The 20,476-nt window shown below is 33.6% G+C and overlaps 1 pseudogene; it reads right to left on the bottom strand.

Moving 5' to 3' along the window:
• Positions 1–39: 39 nt before the first annotated feature.
• Positions 40–18,704, bottom strand: LOC127131775 (uncharacterized; annotated as a pseudogene).
• Positions 18,705–20,476: the final 1,772 nt, after the last annotated feature.

Raw genomic sequence — 20,476 nt, 5'->3', positions numbered from 1 at the left:
GTTGAGCATGATCAAAGGCGTCCCTGCATCACTTTCTAAATCTCATGGAACCGATCACAGCAAACCAAACTTCCTACCATTTCCTTTCTGTTTCATCATACTCATGAACATAGCATGACACGGCAAAGGTGTGGTACCTGCAAAAACTCCGACGGTCAAGTTATGAATTCAAAATAATATTGTAAATAAAAGAACATAGTATCTTAGATATTCTCCCGCAGATCATGAAAAGTTTACAATTGCATATTCAAATATTGAGAAAGATTATCCATAAAACCATAACAAGGGTATATTAAGTCAACCGTGCAATTTTTCTTATAGATTGCAGAAGGAGATCGATAATTTTAAATGAACTGTAGCAATGTTGTATCGAGTAAAGCTGAGACAATGACAAATCCCTGCAACCACATTTGAAGGAAAACCACTTCAGAAAATTAGTACAAATCAGAAAATATGCAGGATAACTTTTTACCTACATATTGTAACCACATTGAAGTAATAATAAAAAGATTTTGGTAGTCATAGTTGGAAATGACTGGGATCTAAAATGAATTATAAACAATATGCAATTTTTCAAGTTTATGTACATCAATATCTATTAAAGACACAGTTACCACATATGGATAGCAATGACTAGAAGAAGGCACTGGAAATTTCAAGTTGTTGCATTTCCTTTCTGTTTCATCATACTCATGAGCATAGCATGACATACCAAAGGTGTGGTACCTGCAAAAACTCCGACGATCAAGTTAGTTATGTATTCAAAATAATTTTGGTAAATAAAAGAACATAAAAACAACTTCACAATTGCACAATCAAATAATAATAATTGAGAAAGATTGTCCATAAAACCATAACAAGGATATATTAAGTCAACCGTGCAATTTTTCTTATAGATTGCAGAAGGAGATGAATAATTTTAAATGAACTGTAGCAATGTTGTATCGAGTAAAGCTGAGACAATGACAAATCCCTGCAACCACATTTGAAGGAAGACCACTTCACCAAATTAGTACAAATAAGAAAATATGCAGGATAACTTTCTACCTACATATTGTAACCACATTGAAGTAATAATAAAAGGATTTTGGTAGTCATAGTTGCAAATTATTGGGATCTCAAATGAATTATAAACAATATGCAATTTTTCAAGTTGATGTACATCAATATATATTAAAGACACAGTTACCACATATGGATAACAATGACCAGAACAAGGCACTGGAAATTTCATATTATGGATTTCAAACTTTTCTTTACGCACTAATTAATAAGTTAACCTATACAATACGGACATGGGACACGACAGTGACACGTCAACACCAGTAATAATTTGAAAAAATTAATCAATTGAATGTGGATGTGTCAGTGTCAGGAACCAACACATGCCTGACATTGGACATACCTTTGATTGGAGGTGTAGGTACTACAAATCAATTAACAAATTTATTGATATAATCTAAAGAAATGCATGAAACTCTATATGAAAAATAGCTGGGATGCAGACCTAATTATAACTCCAAATCAAAGGTTCCCTGCATCACTTTCTATTCTCATGGAACCGGGCACCAATTACTATAAATTCAGGAAAAATAAACTGAACAAGTGAACTAAGGCAGCCAAATTTAATATGGAAGAAATACTGAATTTAGATAAAGAATAAGTTCATTTAATCATTGCATAGTTCAAAAAAGACCTGAATAATATTTGAGAAAATGTTCAAGTCAAGAAAAGGCTTCACGATTTTATAAAACTTGTACATTAATAAATGAAATCAACGAATGAACCTGAATAATTTGTTGAGCACAAACAAATCAAACCAAATTAAAAGAGGCAAACAGAAGAACATTACCTCTAAGGACCTCAAGACTGACATGGTCATAGCAAAGGTGTGGTACCTACAAAGTATCGGACGATCAAGTTAGTTATGGATTCAAAATAATCTTTACCTAGTGATGTTGGTTTGATCACACTCTTGGGGTTGAGAACCTTCCTAAGTTTGAACACGACCTCCAAAGATGTACCAATTGTATGCCCTGTAGCATCAACACCTTCATTTGTAACCTCAACGGCTGGCTCTCCCTATCAAATATGACCAAAAGAAACAGTGAAATCAAAACACAATACAACCCTTTTCAATATAATATAAAAAAGAAAGTGCGAGAAACTGCTCAATATTTGTTATGGATTTGTGCAGTATTTACTACTTGTAACAAAACAATCACTTTGCATTTATTGTAAAAATCAAATGAAAAGAAGCAATAGAAGAACATCACCTGTGATGACCTCAAGACTCATTTTGATCTATTTATGACAAGAGCGTACATACCGTCCTACAAAGATTCGGGCGAACAAGTTAGTTATCACTTCAAAATAATTTTGGGAAATAAAAAGAGTAACATTTTAGAGTAAACAAAAAGAAGAAATTATAACAACACATGACGTTATAAGCATAAAAGAGTGACATTGACCTTTATGGGAAGTCTTTGAAGAAGGAAAAAGAACAACATACAGATAGAAAGTCCTACCGAACCAAACATAGTATTTCTAGGTACCTTTTGATGATACCAACAAATTTACTTTTTATGAATGCATTATCTATATAAATTATAGTTTTTTTTTTTTACAAATTTAGTTTACGAGACAACTTGCAAAGTAGAATTCATAAAAAAAAAATTGTTATGTTATAAACATTGTTGTGCAATCTCTTAGTGAAAAGTTTTATTATACATGCACTTTTTATCATAACAAATAGAGACAACAGGATTCAAAATCCATAATTTAGTGGACATAGGTAGATAGCACAAAGAAATCACGTAGACGAAAACAAATTCACTGATTTTGTGAACAAATATTTGTAGTATTATACTAATACAAATTACAAAAGAGAAGTAGTTAAACGCAACAAAAATTCATATGATGAGCCTCATCATATTTTAAGAAAAAACTACACACATGCATTGTTTTAAATCATGCAAAGAAAGAAAAAAAAATATTAATTGTAAATTCAAAATAATATTAGTAAAAAAAAAGAACATACTACCTTAGATATCCTCCAACAAATCATGACAACTTCACAATTTCATAGTCAAATTGTTGAAATATGAGATTGAGGGACATTTGAATATACAGTATGTCTGAATAAGATTACGAAGATTGTATTATACGGTATATTATATTAATTACATAAGTAATATGCAATGGTATATTCTATTATATTCTAGATAGGTTAAAAAATATTCAATGGAATATTCTCTATACAAATATTAACACTCCCCCTCAAATTTGAACATATAAGTTAAATGCACTAAACTTACCACATATATAATTAGTTTTAGGATCTCGTAAGGATTTTGTAAACACATGCCAATTGATCATTAGAGTTGACAAAACTTGTGACAATGTCGTTTGATTTTATCTTCTCTCTAACAATGTTTGGTCCTCTCATGAAACTTGGATTCAAAACAATACGTAATGGAATTTGGTTATCACAAATAAGTGTCATGGTCTTATTTTTTCAAATTGAAGTTCTTTGAGCAGTTGATTCAACCAAACGACCTCACATGTTACTAGTGTCATAACCTTATATTCTACCTCAGCACTAGAGTAATTCACTATTGGGATGAGTGATGATAAAAAAAACCAGAATGGTCGGCTTCACTACGGACTATACCAAACTGTTATATTATAGTACTGAATCTATCAAACCAAACTCTTGGAGATTGCTTAACACCATAAAGACACATGTGTAGCCTACAAACCATAGTCGATGACTCCCTTTGAGCAACAAACCCATGTGGTTGGTGCATATAACCTACAAACCATAGTCGATGACTCCCAGGTACCATTGTTTGGAGAGAACACATCTCGTCAATCATTGATTGCCTCCACTCAGGGGTGAGATAATGCTTCATTTGGAGTGTTAAGAATAGAAATAGAAGACAAAGAAGACATACAAGTATAACGTAAAGGGGAAAATGATGCTAACATACATTAATATAATGTGGAGAGGGATTTCGTGTTTGATGTATACCTTTTCACAGGGCAATCGGAAAATCTAGCTCAGGTTGCAGGATCAGATCCGTTGATGGGACAACCTTAAAGGAGAGTCTGCAATGACCTCGGGAACAGGTATGAGAGATTTTAAGTGATGATGGTGATATGTTTGTAGTGGTCGAGAAGTAGGAGGGTCAACCAAAGTGATATTTAGTGGATCAGGCTCCTTGGACTGATTGAGAATAATGATAGGCTAGACATTAATAACATTCAGAAGAGGTGTGGGAGTAATTTCTTGAAGGGGTTCCGTAGTTACGTGATTGGACTCGAAATATGAAACAAACTCGAACAAGGTAACAACGGTTGATATAAGTTATGATTGGACTCGAAATATGAAACAATCTATCGATTACTATCTTTACGATATTTATCTAAGGCGGTATAAAAGAGATATTGATGTTGCAAAATAACGGTAAATAATAAATGCAATGCAGATAAAGATAGGTTTGAATGTATATCACGTCGGATAAACGATGTTTCGATTGTCTAAATAGGACTACTTATGAGACAATATTTTCTACTCTTGAAAAGAATCCATTTAACGGGAATTGTGGCTTTCGCGTATTCAGATTCGAGTTTACCCTTAAATTAAAGTCTTTTATTGTCACTTATAAAAGGTGCGCAAAACGCTAAAATAGTAAACTTATTTTTAAGAAATAAGACTCGTAAACTTATTGAAAAGTGATTTTGATTTGAAAAGTTTTACCGAAGGAGTTTCCTGATTTTAAATCTATCAACGCGTCCGAAAACAATTTCAAAAATCGTTTTTTCTTAAAGTGATAAATATTGCTAGTTAACTAAGTTAGGGGATTTTCACACTCCTTGAATAGGTAAAACTAACCAAGTTTGTTTCAGAAAACTCAAGTTAAAAATCAAAACAACCTTTAAAGTATTTCTACAGATTCAATATATGTGAAACATCTCTTTAATCGGGATCCTTACATTCTAACCTTTAAAAGATTTAGTCAGACATGGTAATACCAACAAACACAACAATATTGATCATGATGAAAAGTTGTTTTAGAATGTAAGGCGTAAAGAATGAGTAAAGCATGGACAGAAATTAAATAAAGTAAAGCGTAGACAGAAATTAAATAAAGTAAAGCGTGGGCAGAAATTAAATAAAGTAAAGCGTAGACAGAAATTAAATAAAGTAAAGCGAGACAGAAATTAAATAAAATAAAGCAAGACAAGTAAAATAAATAAAGCGATAAAATAAAAAGTGACTCAACTCAATCTCACTAAAGTGAGATAACCCCCGATGTGACGGATTACCCCCTGGTTGATGGCTGATGAGTCATGGCTTCTCCTATAGCGGTCGCCATGTGTATAATATTTGCCGAAAAACTCTCATTTTAGGTTTTTTTGCTTCGTTTCTTCTAAAAGGGTCCCGAAAGAGCTAAATATCTGAAAACAACATAAAAGAGAGCATAATACAAACAAAATGATAATAAAGTCCTAATAAACATGTGAAATCCGAGTCAAAAATACGGTGTGATTCAGTGTGATCAAATTCTCCTACACTTAAATCTTTGTTTGTCCTCAAGCAAAATTCTTTATAGTTTATTCAAGAAAAACAGTATCAATTAGAGTTAATTCAAGGCAAAAAGACTTATGGTGGGGTAATGCGATCGTAGGCTTCTTTTTCGTTTTCTTCAAGTCCTTTTCATTCAGGTGCAATCACATTAAGCCCGTTATCCGTACATACTCATAGTAAAGTGACCAGTTAGTGATTATGATTTTAAGCATGGGGCTCTGGTACATAAGTTGGTGTAACCCCTTTATTTAACCCAATTTGCAGTTGTGGGGGATTGGATTGTAATCCACCCTACCAAGTTCAGCACCAGATACCTCTGAACCAACCAACAATAGGCATATTCTTATATATATATATATATATATATATATATATATATATATATATATATATATATATATATATATATATATATATATATATATATATATATATTTTTCTTCTGCATGTTTCGCATATGTCTTTATTTTACTGGGTTAAATGACCGTGTGAGAGTCACCTTGCCTGAATTTTCATATGACTTGAGAACAAAGCAGGAATTTTTTTTGTGATCATTCACTTATTTTCATCGGTCCCCTACGTAGAGCATGCTTAAGCCGGAGCTGACTGCAAGGATAAACTACTTAAGGACTTATTTGGAACAAAAATTGGGATCACAACATATGGGGTATCGGGATCGACTCTTGTAATCATGAAGCCTACGGTGTTAAGACAATACCGATTTTTAGAAAAAGTTTTTCCAAATCTTTTACTTCCTGTCATAAAACTGTCTTATGGCCTGAATATTCAAGATGCACTATTTTCTTTGCTCACAATTTTTTTGGTAAGGTTAAAGAAACGGGAGAAATACGGATACACTACACAGATGACTCGTCAAACACATGTTATTTTATTGAAATGAAAAGCAAATAACTAAAAATGCACAAAACATACTAAAAATAAAGAAAAGCAATAAAAAACGATAAAAATCTCCTCCCACACTTAAATCGAACATTGTCCCCATTGTTTCGATATGAGATAGGGTAGGAATAACCTAGAAGAGAGAGAAAGAGAACCATGGGTGATCACCGGTACCGTCACCGTCACGAGCATTTACTTTAACAAATATTGTAGACTCGAAGACACGAGGAGGAATTGGGTGAACGGGGAATAAGAAAAATACAAAATTAAGTGAGGAATATTGTTGTTAAGGACAGACGAGGGCATGAGGTTTATAAGGTAACATGCCATATTAGCATAATATCCCCCAGAACCAGAATGGAACATTACCATAGAGAAGTAGGGTCCAAGCGGTTTCTACAAATCAATCCACATTACCCCACCATACTTAGGCCTTCTTTTCGTTTTCTTCAAGTCTTTTTCATTCAGTTGCAATCACATTAAGCCCGTTATCCGTACATACTCATAGTAAAGTGACTGGTTAGTGACTATGATCTTAAGCATGGGGCTCTGGTACATAAGTTGGTGTAACCCCTTTATTTAACCCAATTTGCAGTTGTGGGGGATTGGATCGTAATCCACCCTACCAAGTTCAGCACCAGATACCTCTGAACCAACTTACAATAGGCATATTCTTATATATATATATATTTTTTTTTATGCATGTTTCGCATATGTCTTTAGTTTACTGGGTTAAATGACCGTGTGAGAGTCACCTAACCCGAATTTTCATATGACTTGAGAACAAAGCAGGAATTTTTTTTGTGATCATTCACTTATTTTCATCGGTCCCCTACGTAGAGCATGCTTAAGCCGGAGCTGACTGCAAGGATAAACTACTTAAGGACTTATTTGGAACAAAAATTGGGGCCACAACATATGGGGTATCGGGATCGACTCTTATAATCATGAAGCCTGCGGTGTTAAGACAATACCGATTTTTAGAAAAACTTTTCCCAAGTCTTTTACATCCCGTCATAAACCTGTCTTATAGCCTGAATATTCAAGATGCACTGTTTTCTTTGCTCACAAATTTTTTTTGATAAGGTTAAAGAAATGGGAGAAATATGGATACACTACACAGATGACTCGTCAAACACATGTTATTTTATTAAAAGGAAAAGCAAACAACTAAAAACGCACAAAACATACTAAAAATAAAGAAAAGCAATAAAAAACAATAAAAATCTCCTCCCACACTTAAATCGAACATTGTCCCCAATGTTCCGATATGAGATAGGGTAGGAGTAACCTGGAAGAGAGAGAAAGAGAACCATGGGTGATCACTGGTACCGTCACCGTCACGGCATTTACTTTAACAAATATTGTAGACTCGAAGACACCTGGAGGAATTGGGTGAAGGGGGAATAAGGAAACAACAAAATTAAGTGAGGGATATTGTTATTAAGGACAAGCGAGGGCATGAGGTTTATAAGGTAACATGCCATATTAGCATAATATCCCCCAGAACCAGAATGGAACATTACCATAGAGAAGTAGGGTCCAAGCGGTTTCTACAAGATGCATATTTTTACGTCCGGCTACCCCATTTTGTTAAGGTGTATGAGAGCAAGATGTTGTATCGAATAAAACTGAGACGATGACAAATCCCTGCAACCACATTTGAAGGAAAACCACTTCAGCAAATTTATACAAATCAGAACATATTATAAACAATAAATTAACAACAATAATATGCAGGATGACTTTTTATCTAAAGTCCCAATAAAAAGATTTTGGTAGTCATAGTTGAAAATTAATAGGATCTGAAATGAATTATAAACAATATGCAAATTTTCAAGTTGATGTACATCAATATCTATTAAAGACACATTTACCACATATGGATAACAATGACCAGAACAAGGCACTGGAAATTTCATATTATGGATTTCAAACTTTTTTATACAATATGAGCATGGGACACGAGACGTCAACACCAGTATTAATTTTAAAAAATAAATAATTTGAATGTGGTAACTCGGTGTCAGAAACAGAAACCAACACGTGTCTAACATTGGACACACCTTTGATCGGAGGTGTAGGTTCCACAGATTAATTAACAAATTTATGTGATTTAATCTAATGTAATGCAAGAAACTCTATATGAAAAATAGCTGGGGTGCAGACCGAATTATGCTTCCAAATCAAAGGTTCCCTGCATCACTTTCTATATCTCATGGAAAAGGTCACAAATTACTATAAATTCAGAAAAAATAAACTGAACAAGTGAAGTAAGGCAGACAGATTTAATATGGAAGAAATATTGAATTTAGACAAAGAACAAGTTCATTTAATCATTGCATAGTTAAAAAGAAAACCTGAAAAATATCTGAAAAAATGTTCAAGTCAAGAAAAGGCTTCACGTTTTTATAAAACTTGTACATATTAATAAACGAAATCAACGAATGAACCTGAATAATTTGTTGAGCACAAACAAATCAAACCAAATTAAAAGAGGCAAACATAAGAACATTACCTCTAAGGGCCTCAAGACTGACATGATCATAGCAAAGGTGTGGTACCTACAAAGTATCGGACGATCAAGTTAGTTATGGATTCAAAATAATCTTTAGCTATTGATGTTGGTTTTATCACACTCTTGGGGTTGAGAACCTTCCTAAGTTGGAAATGACCTCCAAAGCTGTACTAATTGTATGCCCTGCAGCATCAACACCTTCATTTGTAACCTCAACTGCTGGCTCTCCCTATCAAATATGACCAAAAAAAAAACAGTGAAATCAAAACACAATACAACCCTTACCCGAATAATATAAAAAAAATGCCAGAAACAGTCCAATATTTATTATAGATTTGTGCAGTATTTACTATTTGTAACAAAACAATCACTTAACATACATTCTAAAAACCAAATGAAAAGAGGCCATAGAAGAACATTACCTTAAATGACCACAAGACTCATTTTGATCTATTCATGACAAGAGCGTACGTACCTTCCTACAAAGACTCAGACGAACAAGTTAGTTATCACTTTAAAATAATTTTGAAAAATAAAAAGAGTAACATTTTAGAGTAAACAAAAAGACGGAATTATAAAAACGCATGATGTTATAAGCATAAAAGAGTGGCATTGACCTTTAAGGGAAGTCTTTTGAAAGAGGAAAAAGAACAAGATACAATTAGAAAGTCCTACTAAACCAAACATCCTATTTCTAGTTACCTTTGGAAGATACCAACAAGTTAAAGTAACTTTTCTATATTGTGAGAACCAAATCAAAACCGGAAATCACGATTTCAAACAAAATTCAAAGTTTACACTTTACTTGTACAAATTACAAAAGGGCAATAATTGTCTTATATATTACTGTCAAATAAACTTGTTTGAATAATATGTTGGGTCCATATACATGAAATTCTGGTTTTCAAAAACTGAGTTTGTTTTTCTACATGCAACCTCAAGAGCCAGTACCAAACCAAAGCTAAGTTGAAAGCTCTCAAATTTTATATACCCAGTCCCCTCCCCGCCTTTTATTTTCTCTACACACCTTCTCCCATTTCTTTCGCAAGATCTCGTGAGCTTAATAGGCATTATGAAGAATAACTCAAATTTCCAATGTTTTGCTTCAACTTTCACTAGGGACACCCAAAGTTTGAGGCATGACTCCCCACTTCAAACACAGCCTGACACCCAAAGTTTTCAGCCTCTACCCATTTCCAATGTTTCAGAAGCCCCCCCATGTCAATGAATCTCATTCACTCAGCTCGGTTGAAGACCGGACTGTTAAGCATGGCCAGCAGCTCAAATCAAAGGTAAACTTCCTACCATGCTTTTAAGATGTTGCATTTCCATTCTGTTTCATCATACTCATGAGCATAGCATGACACACCAAAGGTGTGGTACCTGCAAAAACTACGACGATCAAGTTAGTTATGAATTCAAAATAATTTTGGTAAATAAAAGAACATATTAATCACAAGCAGATCATAACAACTTCACAGTTGCATAATCAAATAATAATAATTGAGAAAGATTGTCCATAAAACCATAACAAGGATATATTAAGTCAACCGTGCAATTTTTCTTATAGACGACACAAGAAGATGGCTAATTTTAAATGAACTGTAGCCATGCTGTAACTTCATTAAAGAAAAACCACTAAAGCAAATTTGTACAAATCAGAAAATATGATTTTGGAAGTCATACAAAATGGAATCATATTCAGTAACCGTAAAGTTCCTCAACAAATTCATATTGTCCAGTATGAAAGTATCAATAACTCATTTAAGTACCGAGAGTTTGTGCAGTTACTACCTCTACAGCTCCGCCAATATAGAAATATAATAATATATCTCCATAAATTATGTATATTAGAAAATATGATTTTGGAAGTCATACAAAACGGAATCATATTTCAGTAACTGCAAAAAATCTGTTTCCTACAATAAACATTACGTTTTCAACACCGCCATCATGGCTAGTAACTAAACCAACAAGAATTCCACCAAGGGCATCGGAGATTACTGGATCTGAAATGAGTTAAAAACAATTTGCAACTTTTCAAGTTGATGCGCATCAATATCTATTAAAGACACGGTTACTACATATGGATAATAATAACCCGGACAAGGCACTTAAAATCTCTATATAATACAATTAACATATAGAATACGGACGCAGGACACGACACTGACACGTCGACACCAGTAATAATTTGAAAAAAATGAATAAATTGAATGTAGATATGGGTCGGTGTCGGACACAAGACATGCCGTTGATAAGAGGTGTGGATGCTTCAGAGCAATTAACAAAATTCATAATGTTAGTATTATCCTTCATTGTTTTTTGTTATCGTTTGAGAGACTTAATCAAAACAACTTATGACATTTTTTATAAATTTTTTTGAACTAATTTTTACAGAGTTCTTCAAGATAGCTAATGAAAACAACTTATAACATATATAAAAACAATTTAAATTTATTTTATCTTTTGTTATAAAAATAGCTTATGCGAGCTTATTCATAAGCGCTTATTTTGATAAGCACTTGTGCTATAAGCTGCAAATAAGCTTTTTATCCAAACAGACCCTAAGTCATTTGGGAACAAAAGCACTTAAGGTCAAGATGGAAACAGCAAACAAGTAGGGAAGATTACTAAAATTAAGTTCAGTAAAACTTAAAATGTCACACTTGAAACACATCAATCCAAGGCTGTCAAACTCAGATCTCGGTATACGAGAGATTTCTCCGTAGACTAATACAAAAGTAAAAAATGTTTAAAACATCTGCCATAATATGCAAACACAATGTAACAAGTCAATAGCATGTGCATAGTAAATGTTCAACATCTATCTTAGACTCTGTAATAAAGCAGACAAAAGATTACAAACTCGGCATTATAGAATCACTTTTTTTTACAAGTTTAAGCAAATGAGCTCACTCTCAATTAAGTGGAAGTGATTGACTATATGAGTGGCCCCAATTTTCTGTATGGCAAAGTAGATTCGATATAATTGCATAGCAAAAGAGTGGATTGTAAAGTGTTGTCAAGTTAATCTAATTATGGCTGCTATAATTCAAGTACAACAAGTCTTGTTTATACATTTTTCTCTATAAAAAAAAACGAGAATATTGTTGTGCAAACGTAATAGTTTTTCTACAAATAGACTCTTAATGGTATCTCTATATGTTGTAATTGCATGCTTTCTCTACATAATCTGGAATACATTACAAGGATTGAAGTTAAGAACCTGATGTCCTGGCTTTCGCAATTTCTTCCGTTGCATCAATGCTCATGACATGAACCACATACAAAGGAGTGTTTACAAAATCTGCTAAGTGAATAGCACGAGCAGTTGCCTCTCCTTCTAACTACACATGTTAAGGTTCCAAGTCAAATAACGAAATGTATTATGAGCCATACTAACAGGTATTTAGATTTTAAACTTCACAGTAATCACAGAATACAACAAAACAAAACAAGTAATCAATCTAATGATTCTGATCATGTACCAGCTAAATGAGATTCATCAACAGAGATAAAAAAAATTGATCAGAATGAATGTAGAACTAGAGTGATTACAACTTAGCAGCGTGCAAATTTTGACAAGGGTAGCTAAAAGCAGATAATTTGGCTCAAGCATAAGCACCTAAATCCAGTGCACTGTGAAGTAAGTCGACTAAGTGTGATTGTCAGAGATGTAAAGGGGTGGCTGAAAAATGAGGAGAAAATATCATTATGACGTAATAAAATAGTCTAGAGTACTAGACGATGAAATGAAACCAGACATGATCAGTATCTGTATTCCATTATTCTCTTCAATTCTATTATTCAGTAAACTATTTATTAAAAAGAGCAAAAATGAGACTAACCACCGGAGGCCTTGAAAGAGCATGTCCCTCGGGTCCAGTTATTCCAAGCTCTATCATCTTCTTTTTCCCTTCATCCACAGCATCTCCGTTTTCTGCATGGACCATGGCTAAGGCACCGAGAGACTTGCACTTTTTAAGTCCTTGTAGAAGAAGCTCATCACCGATCATAAGAGCTCCTTTGTAAGCCATGAAAAACTTAAAAGAATTGATACCTACAATCAGAAAACAAAGATGTACTTACTACGTGAAATAAATTCCTCAGAGCCCTTCCACAGGGTTATTGCCTCATAATAAACCAAATTATCTAAAATGCAAAAAGGAAGTAAAATTATAACCTTTCTCCTTGACCATGAGCTCCATTTCTCTTGCAACTGTTTCATCCCATTTGGTAATAGCCATATGGAAACCATAATCCATGCAAGACTTCTTCGCCTTCTTTTCATAGGCTTTGAAACCGGCCGTTAAACTCCCATCAATTGGTATGGCAAAGTCAATGTGCATTGTCGTCCCACCAGCCAATGCTGCGGCCTGGCCACTGAAGAAGTCATCCTTCGTTACAGTGTTCATAAACTCAAACTCTAGATGAGTATGAGGATCAATGCCTCCTGTTAGTAAACAAAAAGATGCAATCATATGGTATGTCAAAATCTGATGATGATGATGATGTCAAATTGACATCAAGATGGAATGTAAGAAACTAAATTCATGCATACAAGTGACATCGCTACGGTGATTCGTTTAAGAAGCATTTAACTATTGTATAGGTGTCAGAGCATCAACAACAATAGAACCCATCTTAGGTTGACTAAGTGGACTCAACTATGCCACAACACTTTTAATTAAGTAAATCACTCACTTTTCACACCAATGATGTAGTTCTTAAAGAACTTCAATTGGTCCCACATTGGTCTGCATAAGAGGGACATAGCGCTCCTTTGAATTTCACACACACTCTTCATTATTCTTAATTATTGCTAAGAATGGATTGCTTTTATAAGAATACATTTTCACCCTAGATATGAAGTGGAGCACTCCGATGGTAAAACCTCAAAGAACTAATAAGAGCCTACGAAATACCAATTCAAACACAAACACCAAACATGATATCAACCCTGACACGTAGGCATCAACAATAATACGTTGAAATGGAAGTGATCATTGATCGTATGTATCCACACGTGTCAGTGTCAGTGTCATATAAATGTTAGTCACCGAGACACACCTTCAACCTAAAGTGTCAAATATAAGCCAGGTTTTAAAAAATTGTCGCAACCGCATAGGTGTAAGTACTACATAGTTATAAACCTAGAAAGAATCATCATTGGAAGTGTTGTAAGATTAAAAATCAAAGGTCTAACCTGGCATAACAAACTTGCCAGTAGCATCTATGACACGCACCTCATCTCCAACCTGGCAATACCGAAATTACAAAAGTAAAAAATCCTAGGACAGAAAGCATAAAGTTGAATACAAAATCTGTGAAAACACTTTCTATTTTCATTTCTTAAGAATTGTGTTCATTTTAACATGATAAGTGTCTTGGAGTAAATAATTGCAAGTTAAGAATGATTCATTTGAGAAATAATACAGTGATAGTTGGATTAACAGCAACGATGACACCGTCTTCAATATAAACATCGGCGATTTATTGATGGTGAGCATTAACCACAGTACCTCCTTTGATCAACAACTTGGATGATGATGGAATTGAAGGTCCACAGGAAGAGTCTCCGTATCCGATTCCAGCTTCACAAAACTGAATTTCAAAATCCAAATTCAAAACTCGATGATAAGAGGTGTAGATATGGGTCAGTGTCGGACACCATTAGATATTTGCATTCTATTTCTAGTTACTCCTGGAAAATGCAAACAAGTGTAGTTAATTGTTTTCTGTTAATAAAATAAACAAAGCTTAGGAGATTGAACTAAATCAGATTGTTATATTAGAATTTAGATTCACATCATTCATTGATTAATACAACAGCTTCCAACAATTAAAATACAAACCCTATTCAAAATCAAACAATGGAAGAAATAATCTAAAGCCAAGCTCATAAATAATCAAACGATCATTCATGAAGGAATAATTGAAATAGAAACAATATCAAAACATCAACATTAGCATGTATGCATTCTATAGAACATAAACAGACACATGAAAGATACATGCGGAACAAACAATTTAACGGTAAGTGCAACGACATAATAGATATTAACTCTATTATTTTAATATTCACCAAACTCTTCCAAGTTATCCTCCTACAAAATCCACAAAACATTATCAATGTAAGCATTGAAAAGTAAATAGCTCACTACAAGAAAGCCAACAAAAAGTCCTTAAGACGAGTGAAAAAATGTTCAAATCAAAAAAAGGCTTCACATTTTTAGAAAAATTGTACATATTAATTCAAAAAATGAAATAAACGAATGAACCTGAATAATATGTTGAGCACAAACAAATCAAACCAAATCAAAAGAGGCAAACAGAAGAACATCATCTCTGATGACCTCAAGATTGTTTTTGATCTATTTATGAAATATTCATAGCAAGGGTGTGGTACCTACAATGTCTCCGACGATCATGTTAATAATGGATTCAAAATAATGTTGGGAAATAAAATAAAACCATCAAATAGTTCATCAATCTATAACAAATAAAGATAGCAATGAGTTAACATGCACTTGGTCAAGCATCCTTATCCCCAAAGCAGCTTTAGTACAGTGATGACATGTCACAGTGAAGTGAGCAAATCATGAAACCGTGGTAGGACTAACCACTCTCTGTCAAGAAAAATCTAATACGGTTTGGTGTTGGGACTCCAGAATTACATTTCAAAATGAAAACAATACCACTGACACCGGTATAATAAAAGAAAGTGTCAGAAATAGCTCAAAATAAACTGCAGAACTCAACCACTCACTGTATTCGGAAAGTAGCATTTCGCCACAATATTTGTGCAGTATTTATAACAAAACAATCACCTTGTGTATATATATAGTAAAAACAAAATGAAAAGAGGCAAACAGAAGAACATTACCTCATAAGGACCTCAAGGCTGATTTTAATCTATTCATGACACGTGCATAGCAAGGTTATTAATCTATCACGGACCTGTCTAGATAAACAACTTATTTAAGCACTTATAACATCGTCGCTTATCAATAGATAAGCTCCTATAAATCGATTCAACTAGGCCCTTAATCTATCATGTATGTGATACAACAACAACCAAGTCTTACCCCGTATCTGATGTTAACGAAAATATGAGGAACTTGTTCTGTATGAGTTAGAATTAATAAAAAGGACTTAACTGTGTATCTTCAATGGAACTGAAAGCCTCTTGATTGAACTTCAAAGTGGGGATTGCTTCAAGCAGAACTGGTTCAGGATCAGGGTCATTAACATGATGTTCTGGCTATCAGTAAACAATGAAAAATCAAAAACTAAATCACCAAAACCTGCTAAGTTACAAAATTACATAAACCAGAAAACAGCTTATTTGCAGCTTAAAACCACAATCTCTTAATATTCTATGTAAATAGAATGCAGCATTTGCATCAGACTCGGAAATTAAAAAACAACAAACAATTGCAGATTTCCTTATTCAACATACACTTCAAGTATTGGATCAGATTCATAATCTAGAAGTCCTCATAACCAAATAAAACTGAGATTATAGTATTGAAAAAAGATTAATTAAAAAAAACAGAACAAAGAGTCCAAAAACAACAAAATAAAGGAGATGGAAAGTGGAATTACCTGTTCTATATCATATCTTGATTCAATCTGATACATCATCCTAGATTCAACACCACCTCTAAGTCTTCCACAAATGATTCTTGTACAAACGAAAACAATGAAAGTGGCACTCATGCCAAATCCAATAACAGTTGTCACTAAATTTGTCCCTGAACCCAACATCTCCAACCACCAAAATGAATATCATTCACTCAGCTCGGTTGAAGACCGGACTGTTAAGCATGGCCAGCAGCTCAAATCAAAGGTAAACTTCCTACCATGCTTTTAAGTTGTTGCATTTCCTTTCTGTTTCATCATACTCATGAGCATAGCATGACATACCAAAGGTGTGGTACCTGCAAAAACTCCGACGATCAAGTTAGTTATGAATTCAAAATAATTTTGGTAAAAAAAAGAACATACTAATCACAAGCAGATCATAACAACTTCACAATTGCACAATCAAATAATAATAATTGAGAAAGATTGTCCATAAAACCATAACAAGGATATATTAAGTCAACCGTGCAATTTTTCTTATTGACGACACAAGAAGAAGATGGCTAATTTTAAATGAACTGTAGCCATGCTGTAACTTCATTGAAGAAAAACCACTAAAGCAAATTTGTACAAATCAGAAAATATGATTTGGAAGTCATACAAATCAGAAAATATGAATTGACAGTAATAATGATAATGAAATCGATTTACATACATCATTAAGGTTCGACAACCAATGGTTACAGTCACTAGAGTTTATTGCATAGAAAGTCCCGTTGCATGCTTTTGTTATGTTCTGTAACACATAACATAACATCAATCATACGAATGTTGTTTGATTCAGTACAGTTCAAAAATCATGAGACTCTTAAATATTTTATTTATACCTCGAGTATTTGATCAGAGATCAGACCCATTCCGTGTGCAAAAGGAACAAGAGCATTGCCATCAAATTGTTCATCAGCAACAGGATTTCCAATCAAATAACCTACAAATTCAAATCCCTTTATATTTAAGCAACAAAAGTAAAAAAAAAAAACTATAATAATGTATAATCACTGAATGGCAAAATATATACCTTGAAATTCAGTTTAGGTTTGATACCAGCTTCAATTCCTAAACAACGTCAAACAAATAATAATGCATATTAGTTATTATTTTTCTAGTACATTAATTTAATTCAACATTTTCATGACATAACCACATTTATTAATACCTTGTACTACTTTATGAGCAAGAGTAGGCACATAAACTCCAGCATAAGATTCTCCAGCAAGGTATAAGGGGTTTGCAAGAAACTAAGGATATAATTCAAACCACTTGCTTGTTCAAAAATAAAGTAGATATGTTAACAATATGGCAAGAGCAATGATTAAGGAATTGTTGATGCAAATCTTATAGAAATTTTTTTCTTACTTTGAGGAGAAAAGTATGTGAATCAGTCGCAGTCTTTTCATCTCCAGTTTCGTACTGAGATGTATTTTTCGAATACGAAAATCCTACTCCAACGGGTGAGTCCAAATATATAATGTTGGAAACCTGCAAGAAAACACATTAAAAATGATTCAAAATGTTTTGTCTAATATTTAGACTAAAATCATATATTTTAAATACTACAAATACTAATTTAATAGATTGAATTTCTGATTATTATTATTAAAAATGACTAACCTTTGACCAACTGTATGGATTGAGATGCAACTTAGGCAAGGATCCATTGACAGGTTTGTCAAAATTAAAAGGACCTGAAACACATCACCAATGGAACACATTGTTTATATAATATATTAGATTAGATATTACAATAAAAAAATTGTTTTGGATATTAAAATGAATTTTCACTCTACATTTATTTGATTTGAGAAACAATTACAAAATGAAAATGATAGTGAAAAATAGTTAGACTTATTACCATGTTCATATACAAAACCATCAAAACTAGAACATCCTGGTCCACCATTCAGCCATAGAACAATAGGGTCCTTTGATGAATCGCCTTCTGATTGAACAAAATAGTAATACAAGTTCTTACCATGACTTTCATCTATTTTACATACCCTCCATAGTGCTTTGAAGGTAGAGATCCATTGAAGCCTGGAACATTGGTTATAAGAGATCCTTTAGGCGCTGAATGTGTCAACACAAATGTTAGGAAAATATGAAGCAAGATCAAGTAAAAGTTTCTCATCTTGAATGTAAGAAAGGGACAGTGTAATTAACACAATTCATCTCTACTTTAAGACTGATTTTGATAGATTCATGATGTGAGTATACCAAGGTTGTGGTAACTGCCTGCAAAGACTCTGACAATCAAGTAAAACTGACATTGACCAACAAGTCTGTGAAAAACGAAAAAGAACAAGATACAGTTAGGAATTCATACTCAACCATACATACTAAATGTCATTCTATTTCTAGTTACTTTACCTAAAGAAGGAGTTTGATCCCAGTCATCGTGACACAAGAATAGTAACAGATGGATCGACTCAAAATAACATTGGGGAAATAAAACAACATACCTAACAGAATCAATTGAAATGAATAAAAAGTTGTTAGTTATTATCTAATTGACATCAAGATTGCGATTTTCCTCTTTCTTTCAGCATGCACGGCTTCTTGAGTGTTGTTGATGAGACGGGAACAGTTCTAATCGCATCTCACCAAGCTAAATAATTTCATCCATTAACCGTAAGCGTGTTTTCTGCAGTGGTGAGGGAGTATGATGAGGTGACGATAGTGTGATCATGTGAGGAATCTCATCATCTAAAAAATGTATCTTTCGTTTCTTAATCAGCATTAAAATAGATGAAGAATAACTCACAATTTCCACTGTTTGCGTCATCTTCGATCAACCGAATCACTAGGGTTGAGGCATGACTCCACACTTCAAACTCCGCCTGACCCAGGAACCAGTTGTCACCCAACATTTTCACCCTCTGCCCATTTCCAATGTTCCAGCAAGCCCTCGAGTCAATGACACTCATCCACTCGTAGTTGGGTTGAGGAACGGATGGTGCTTCCAATAGGGTAGACCGCAGGCTGCTTCTGTTCTTGAACACTCTAGCAACTTGTTGAGCATGATCAAAGGCGTCCTTGCATCACTTTCTAAATCTCATGGAACCGATCACAGCAAACCAAACTTCCTACCATTTCCTTTCTGTTTCATCATACTCATGAACATAGCATGACACGGCAAAGGTGTGGTACCTGCAAAAACTCCGACGGTCAAGTTATGAATTCAAAATAATATTGTAAATAAAAGAACATAGTATCTTAGATATTCTCCCGCAGATCATGAAAAGTTTACAATTGCATATTCAAATATTGAGAAAGATTATCCATAAAACCATAACAAGGGTATATTAAGTCAACCGTGCAATTTTTCTTATAGATTGCAGAAGGAGATCGATAATTTTAAATGAACTGTAGCAATGTTGTATCGAGTAAAGCTGAGAAAATGACAAATCTCTGCAACCACATTTGAAGGAAAATCACTTCAGCAAATTAGTACAAATCAGAAAATATGCAGGATAACTTTTTACCTACATATTGTAACCACATTGAAGTAATAATAAAAAGATTTTGGTAGTCATAGTTGGAAATGACTGGGATCTAAAATGAATTATAAACAATATGCAATTTTTCAAGTTTATGTACATCAATATCTATTAAAGACACAGTTACCACATATGGATAGCAATGACTAGAACAAGGCACTGGAAATTTCAAGTTGTTGCATTTCCTTTCTGTTTCATCATACTCATGAGCATAGCATGACATACCAAAGGTGTGGTACCTGCAAAAACTCCGACGATCAAGTTAGTTATGAATTCAAAATAATTTTGGTAAATAAAAGAACATACTAATCACAAGAA

The sequence above is a fragment of the Lathyrus oleraceus genome, chromosome 3, assembly GCF_024323335.1.
Source record: "Lathyrus oleraceus cultivar Zhongwan6 chromosome 3, CAAS_Psat_ZW6_1.0, whole genome shotgun sequence".
Lineage (NCBI taxonomy): Eukaryota > Viridiplantae > Streptophyta > Magnoliopsida > Fabales > Fabaceae > Lathyrus > Lathyrus oleraceus.
The sequence above is the reverse complement of the archived record's forward strand: the minus strand, read 5'-3'. Positions and strand labels throughout refer to the sequence as shown.